General features: G+C 39.5%; 1 protein-coding gene across 3 annotated transcripts in view; it reads left to right on the plus strand.

The window, feature by feature from the left end:
* The window catches only part of stk3 (serine/threonine kinase 3 (STE20 homolog, yeast)), a 581025-nt gene that overhangs the window by 430575 nt on the left and 142506 nt on the right, over window positions 1-7944 (plus strand). The window lies entirely within an intron of this gene.

The raw sequence follows: 7944 nt of genomic DNA on the forward strand, positions 1-7944 counted from the left end.
GATCATGGGACAGGAGGTCCGGGAAGAAAGACAAGGGAGGGGGGAACCCAGAGGATGGGCAAGAGGTATATTCAGAGGGACAGAGGGAGAAAAAGGAGAGTGAGAGAAAGAATGTGTGCATAAAAATAAGTAACAGATGGGGTACGAGGGGGAGGTGGGGCCTTAGTGGAAGTTAGAGAAGTCGATGTTCATGCCATCAGGTTGGAGGCTACCCAGACGGAATATAAGGTGTTGTTCCTCCAAACTGAGTGTGGCTTCATCTTTACAGTAGAGGAGGCCGTGGATAGACATGTCAGAATGGGAATGGGATGTGGAATTAAAATGTGTGGCCACTGGGAGATCCTGCTTTCTCTGGCGGACAGAGCGTAAATGTTCAGCAAAGCGGTCTCCCAGTCTGCGTCGGGTCTCGCCAATATATAAAAGGCCACATCGGGAGCACCGGATGCAGTATATCACCCCAGTCGACTCACAGGTGAAGTGTTGCCTCACCTGGAAGGACTGTTTGGGGCCCTGAATGGTGGTAAGGGAGGAAGTGTAAGGGCATGTGTAGCACTTGTTCCGCTTACACGGATAAGTGCCAGGAGGGAGATCAGTGGGGAGGGATGGGGGGGACGAATGGACAAGGGAGTTGCGTAGGGAGCGATCCCTGCGGAATGCAGAGAGAGGGGGGGAGGGAAAGATGTGCTTAGTGGTGGGATCCCGTTGGAGGTGGGGAAGGTATGGAGAATAATATGTTGGACCCGGAGGCTGGTGGGGTGGTAGGTGAGGACCAGGGGAACCCTATTCCTAGTGGGGTGGCGGGAGGATGGACTGAGAGCAGATGTATGTGAAATGGGTGAGATGCGTTTAAGAGCAGAGTTGATAGTGGAGGAAGGGAAGCCCCTTTCTTTAAAAAAGGAAGACATCTCCCTCGTCCTAGAATGAAAAGCCTCATCCTGAGAGCAGATGCGACGGAGACAGAGGAATTGCGAGAAGTTATTCATTATTCATTAGTCAGGGCATGAAGGGATATAGGGAGAAGGCAGACGACTGGGACTGGCTGAGAGGGAAATAGATCAGCCATGATGAAATGGCGAAGAAGAATCAGTTTTAATGAGAATGTACAAGGCCAAGTAAGTTTACAGATGACACTAAATAGATGGTGTCATTGCCAGTGAAGTTGGTTATCAGAATTTACAGAGGGATCTTGATCAGGTAGGTGCTTGAGCAGAGCACTGGCAAATGGCATTGATAAATGTGAGATGTTGCACTTTGGTAAGACAAATGAGGGTACAACTTCCACAGTGAATGGTAGTGCCTTGGAGAGTGGTGTAGAACAGAGGGACTTTGGAGTATAATTACACGGCTCCCTAAAGTGACATAAAAGGTAGACAGGGTGGTGGAAAAGGCTTTTGGTAGGTTGGCCTTTATCAGTCAGGATACTGAGTATAGAAGTTAGGAGGTTATGTTGCAGTTTTACAAGAAGTTGGTAAGACTGTAATTGGAATATCTTAGTCAGTTTTGGTAACCCTGCTAAAGGAAAGATGTCATTATGCTGAAAAGAGTGGAGAGGAGATTTACAAGGATGTTGCCAGAACTTGAAGGATTTAGTTATGGAGAGAGGTTGAGCAGTTTGGGGCTTTTTTCCTTTGCAGTGTGGGCAAAGGAGGGGTGATCTAATAGAGGTATATAAAATAATGGAAGGGCATAAATAGGGTCAATGTGCATAGTCTTTTTCTCAGGGTAGGGGAATCAAGAACTAGAGGGCATATGTTTAAGGGGAGAGGGAAGAGATTTAATAGGAATCTGAGAATTCTTTTTCGCCTAGTTGGTATATGGAACAAACTGCGAGAAAAAGTGGTTGAGGCACGTATTTTAACAACACTTAAAAGGTACTTGAGCAGATGTGGATATGAACAGTTTAGAGGTGTATGGACCAAATGCGGGCAAGTAGGACCAGTTTAGATGGGAATCTTGGTCAGCTGGACCAGTTAGGCTGAAAGGATCTGTTTCTGTGCTGTTTGACTCCATAACTCTGTGACTCTTTAACTGTCAAAAAATTGATGCATTTATTACTCCTACCATTGAGCAAATTGGTGCTTTTACTGACGTCTAGGACAGTAGGAGGGCAGCAATTGAAACAACTGTTGAGCTGCATTCATATACAGAATGCAAATAAGGACTGCACTTTGGCAACTTAAAGCAAAATATGCGAATGTTGAAAATTTGAAAGTGAAACATAAAATGTTGGAAGCACAGCAGGTCAGCCACTCACCATTTCAGATCAGTAAAGTGAAAATGATGCTATGAACAGCTCTCAGTATTTAGAGGCATAGATAATCAACTAAATGGGCCTGTGATTGTATGAAGAGTAGGAGTGACTCAGTGATTTGAGTGCTGCCAAGTGAAAAGAAGTGATAAGGAGATAAATAAAATCTGGATTCAGAGGTGCTGTGAATTGTTGCATGGAGTAGAAGAGGATGAGAAAACTGGAGGATCTAGCATTCTTGGAAATGTGGCCTGTTAAAAAGGCTGTTAAACTCTTGGAATGAAACACAGCAATAATAAATTTCTGCTCCAAGTAGCAGGTACTGTTTATTTCCAATACCCATGGTCGTTTAGTCCATTATGAACATGTACTTTCTGAGAAAAAATGTAAGTTGTGATTAAAAATTAAGCATTGCAAAGGACAAACATAATCATTTGATCAGATCATTCTTTGATGTCCAAAAATATCTCCAGTGATTATTAGCAATTCTCAATTCTCTTATTGGATTGCAAATTTCTGCAAATTCTGTTTGTAGCTTGATGATATACAGCTGAGGGCTATTGATTTTCATCACTAAATTTAAGGTTTTTTCATGTAGTCCAACTAGGACAGGCCTTTCTCTTCCCATTCATTAATAAAAATAGATCCCATATTAGATGTTTGATTAGTCTACTTCTGAATGAATTTTATGATTGTACATTTGACCATTGTTACCCTAGCTTCATTTATTGCTCTTGTTTCATTGGCCATAATGCCTGCTAGGTTTCGTACAATTTCTTTATCTAATATGGTTATTTCCTTTATCCCTGACGGTGCTATCCTTTTGCCTTTCAGATAGATGAATATTGAATGCATTCCTGTGGTCCTTCTGATTCCCTTCTTTGTTTGATTTTAATGCTTTTTCTATTTCTCTAGTCCCTAATATATCATTAGCCTTCTCATTGCACATTTTTTTCTTATGTGAGGAATTTGGGATTTTACACAACCTTTTTCTCATGGTCCTAGTTTGCTTATCTCTTTAATTCTTTCTGATTGCTGTTTTATCAGCCTGATGTCCCATCCAATTATCTGTCAATATTTTCTTACAGCAGCTCTCATTGTAAACTTTTGAATTGTCTGTAATGATTAGTTATAACACTTGTCAAAGACTTTGAGCAAGAAATTTTAATTTCAATTTATGTTTTATTTTATTACCTGAGTGCTGTTTAACATTCCTAAGGCAGTCTCAAGCATCTATTGAGGTATTCCCATAACGTTCAAGAATTCGAATTTTTCTAATTTTAACATTTTTGTGATACTGCCACTGATACTGTTGCTTTAATATTGCTTTAACTGTGATTTCATTTAATTAGAGTTATTTAGCAATTAAAAGTAATATTTGAATTTTCATGGTAACTGAAATGTCAAAATACCTCCAAATAGTTCATATAGTAAATTAATTGTTTAAGTAGCAAATGCACTGTACAAAATGGTTGATATGACATTAATAGAATGGTTTTGCTGTAACTTCTTGTGAAATCCTTAGAGAACAAAGCTGGTCTCTTCCATATTGTTTTTATCAGATTCAGGGTAGCTTATGGGTCCAATATTTGAGGTGCAAATCTATGGACTCATTGATCAAATGAAGACTTGGCTAAGTTTTTTTTATTACTCTTTTTCACCCTTTCTTTCTTTTTCCTTTTTGCCTGACTCATATGACTGTCACACTAGCCAAATTGAAGTGATTTTGACATTGGTCTATATCGTTAACTGAGTCAGAAGCCTTAAAAAGATAAGTAAAATGCAGTTCTTGGAGTTGCTCTAAATTTTTTTTATAAGATTTGCCTGATCTCAAAGATCACATCAGCAGTTCTTCATTGTACAATGGTTTCATAAAGGAGGAAGAAGTCAGTACAAAATAATTTTGGCAAGGAATTATTTTGGATTGGTGGATTGGAATAAATGTCACAGCATAGTCAGACTTATTCCCCATCTTGAAGATATTGCTAATCAAAAAGAGGTTTCTCTTTCCAGATCTTGTTTATCAGGAGGTAGCACCTTATCCAATTTGGAATAATTCTGCAAGAATACTACTTGAGTTGAGCACCTTGTTTTTCATCAATTTGATTGCGTGATAAAGCTTGTCAAGAGATGAGGCAGTGAGAATGGAGGGCAGGAGAGGAAGGGATATGCAAGGGTGGAGGGAATGTGGTTGCATCAATCATTTTTGTTTGGCGCAATGCCATGGATTCATTGGTGCTATGAGATTACATTGACTCATTGCTTAGAATCATTCACCTTTGACAGAGACACTGTCCTTGAGGATTTTGTATTGTTTTGCGAGAATAAGGTAATTTGACCATACTTGAAAATGGATAGGGCGGTAAGTGAACTTAGTAGAATTGAATCTCCTCATATCATGCTGGGGAAAAACCTGATGGATTTCCCTCATTTTTTATTCCACCTGTTCTTAATTTCTTGAATTTTATTTTGTACATATTCCTTTGTTTTTAGTTTAGTTGGACGCTTTGGTGTGTGACAACTCACATTATGTACACGCTACTCTTATAACGTGTTGATAAAAATATAAAGAAATGAATTCAGATAGGTTGCATATCAGTAGTGTTTCCTCTTCTTACTGAATAATTTGTTTCCTCAATATAATTGTTATTAGATGTTCTTAGCTATTTAAGAAATGTAACTGGTAGCTCCAATTCTGAGTATAATGTACAGAAAAATGATATAATGGCAAAATGGCCAAATTCAATACTGTAAAACAGTTTCAAAAATCTGCCAATTTCAGCATGTTTCCAAATTCTACACTTTAGCTTTGAAAGTGTTCAGTCTCTGGTGAATTCTGAAGATAAGTTAATGAATGTAATTGCAGTAACAGCAGTTCTGCACTGTTGATAAATTTGCCATTTGTCCTCAACTGTTTTTGGCTGAAATTCTTGGTGAATAATTTTTTAGAATTGTGTTTTTTTTTGCCTCTTCTATGAATGAAACAACTGTATACTGATGTTCTGTTTCTGTGATAGAAACCGATTAAACATTTTTTAAAATTTATGAAGTAGTTATTCATTTTAAATGTTTTTCACAGGAAAGGAATAACTTTATTCTAGGTAAAGTAATCCCTCAGTAACACACACAAAATGCTGAAGGAACTCAGCAGGTCATGCAGCATCTATGGTGAAGAATAAAGAGCTGGCATTTCGGGCTGAGAGCTTTCATCGGACTGATAATCTGCCTGCTACTCCCAACAAAGGATTGCGAGGACAGCCGAAGGGATTATTGGGATATCTCTTCTTTCCATTAAAGATACTTATCAGAAATGCTGCAAATGCACGGCTTTTAACATTACCAATGACCCTTCTTATCCATCCAACAATCTCTTTGACCCCCTTCCCCCCACTATCAGGTAGGAGGTATCATAGCAACACACATAAAAGTTGCTGGTGAACGCAGCAGGCCAGGCAGCATCTCTAGGAAGAGGTACAGTCGACGTTTCAGGCCGAGACCCTTCGTCAGGAGGTATCGTAGCATTAGGATGGGAAACAGCTTCTTCCTAAGGCCATAAGACTACCGAACTCCCTACCACTATGTCAGACTCTCATTATACGGACTCAGGATTCAAATATTCAAAGAGCATTTATTATCAAAGAATGTACAAATATTGCATCCTTGAGATTTGTTACAGAGGTAGAAAAACAACAAAACGTGCAAACAATAGAAGTGAGCAACAGCATTCCAAACCAAATTAAGTCCTTAGATCAGAGTAGGCCCAAAGCCTCGGTATTCGTTATATTAGCAGGGCAAGTCGGTGCATAGTTTGAAGGCTTGAAGTACAGTAGCTGGGGGCAGTCTCACAGCATCAGTGTGCAGAGAGGGGAGCCCCCAGACTGTCTGCGCCAGCATTTAAATTGTCCAAATTGCGCTCTAGGACCTGGGCCCGGCAATAGGGAATTGCACCAGGCTTATATTTTGCTGATGAAGAAGCCATCCTCGACCTCTCCAAATCGGCTTGGTGCCCAGACCAATGCAACCTCACCTGACCTCGACACCCTGCCTTTCCAGTCTATGTATGCCGGCATTTAGATTGTGCAAACAGCAAATTGTACCTCACATTAGGTCCTGAGCCTCACCGTGGTGAATCGCTCTGAGCTTAGAACATGCCGACTAGCAATTCACTTTCGACCTGGAATTTGCTGCCAAAGAAGCTGTTCTTGACCTCTCCAAATTAGCTCGGCACTTTAAGCGATCTGACCTCACATCCAGGCCAACTGGATAGGCATCAGAAGGGGCTCTCCTCTGTCCTGTCTTCTCCCCTCCAAATCATTCACTTCAATCAGTACAGCTTAAGGTCCAAATGCATTGATTTTGCGGCACACCAACAGGGCACATCTTTCGAGTTCGTTTTGCCCTTCACTTGCCTGTTTGTTCACTGTTTGCAGTGGTAGTATATTGTAATCTACTTTTAAAAAAGTGTTATTGAATGCAATTATCAGCTTATATATAAAAAAATTAAGGAAGATATAACAAGATGGAACCTAATTCCTTTTCTTGGTCTCTGTTCAAGGATTGAATCTATTAAAATGAATATACTGCCCAGACTACTATATCTCTTTCAGACCCTACCAATAGAGATTAACCAAAATCAATTCAATGAATGGAACAAGATGCTATCAAGATATAAATGGCAAGGTAAAAGGCCTAGGGTTCATGGCAAAACTTAGCAATTAGCCAAGGAAAAGGGGGGATGGGGCCTACCTTCTCTTAGAGATTACTATTTTGCAGCACAGTTGAGGCTGTGATATGCTGGTGCAACCCATCATATGACGCTCAGTGGAAAAATAGGAGAGGATACTTTCCATCCCCATACAGGCAATTTTGGCTAATAACAACCTACAAAGTTACATAAATAATATTGACAACCCGTGGGTGAAATGGACTCTTAAAATTTTGAAAACTATTATAAAAGAATATAAACTAGAGAGAGACATTGCGATTCTTAAATGGTGTGCATATGACTCGGATTTTGCACCAAATAAACTGGATGCTAGATTTAAGGACTGGACAGCTGAAGGAATAACAGCTATTTGCAATATAATGAAAGAAGGAACACTGTTCAGTTTTGAAATGCTCAAAGAGAAACACTTACTAGAAAAACAAGACTTTTACCTGGATTTACAGATGCGACAGTGGGTTAATAGGATGGTTAAAAATGTAACCAAGGCAAGTACATGTCTGATAGAGCTATTTAGAAAAGCATATAATTCAAACAATGGTAGTAGAATAATTTCAAGCGTGTATAAGGGTTTGTCAAATCGTAAAACACATTCAACTTCATACATTAAAACAAAATGGGAGACGGAAGGAGGGATAATAATATCTGAGGAAGACTGGACAATAATATGGCGGTATCAATGGAAGTGTACCAGTTCACAGAAATGGAGGGAGTTTGGGTGGAAAAACTTGATAAGATATTTTATTACACCCTCTCAGAAATCCCATTATGATAGTAACCCCCCCTGTTTGCTGGAGAAATTGTGGAAACCAAAATGCAAACCATTATCATATCTTCTGGGAATGCCCCGTTATCAAAGACTATTGGAGTGGGATACATAATGCCCTACAAGAAATCTTTAAATGTGAAATACCCTTAGAGAGTAAGACAGTACATTTTGGGTATATACCTCAAGAATGGCTGAAAAGAGATA

Source organism: Mobula hypostoma, chromosome 1 (genome assembly GCF_963921235.1).
Source record: "Mobula hypostoma chromosome 1, sMobHyp1.1, whole genome shotgun sequence".
NCBI classification, from domain to species: Eukaryota; Metazoa; Chordata; class Chondrichthyes; order Myliobatiformes; family Myliobatidae; genus Mobula; species Mobula hypostoma.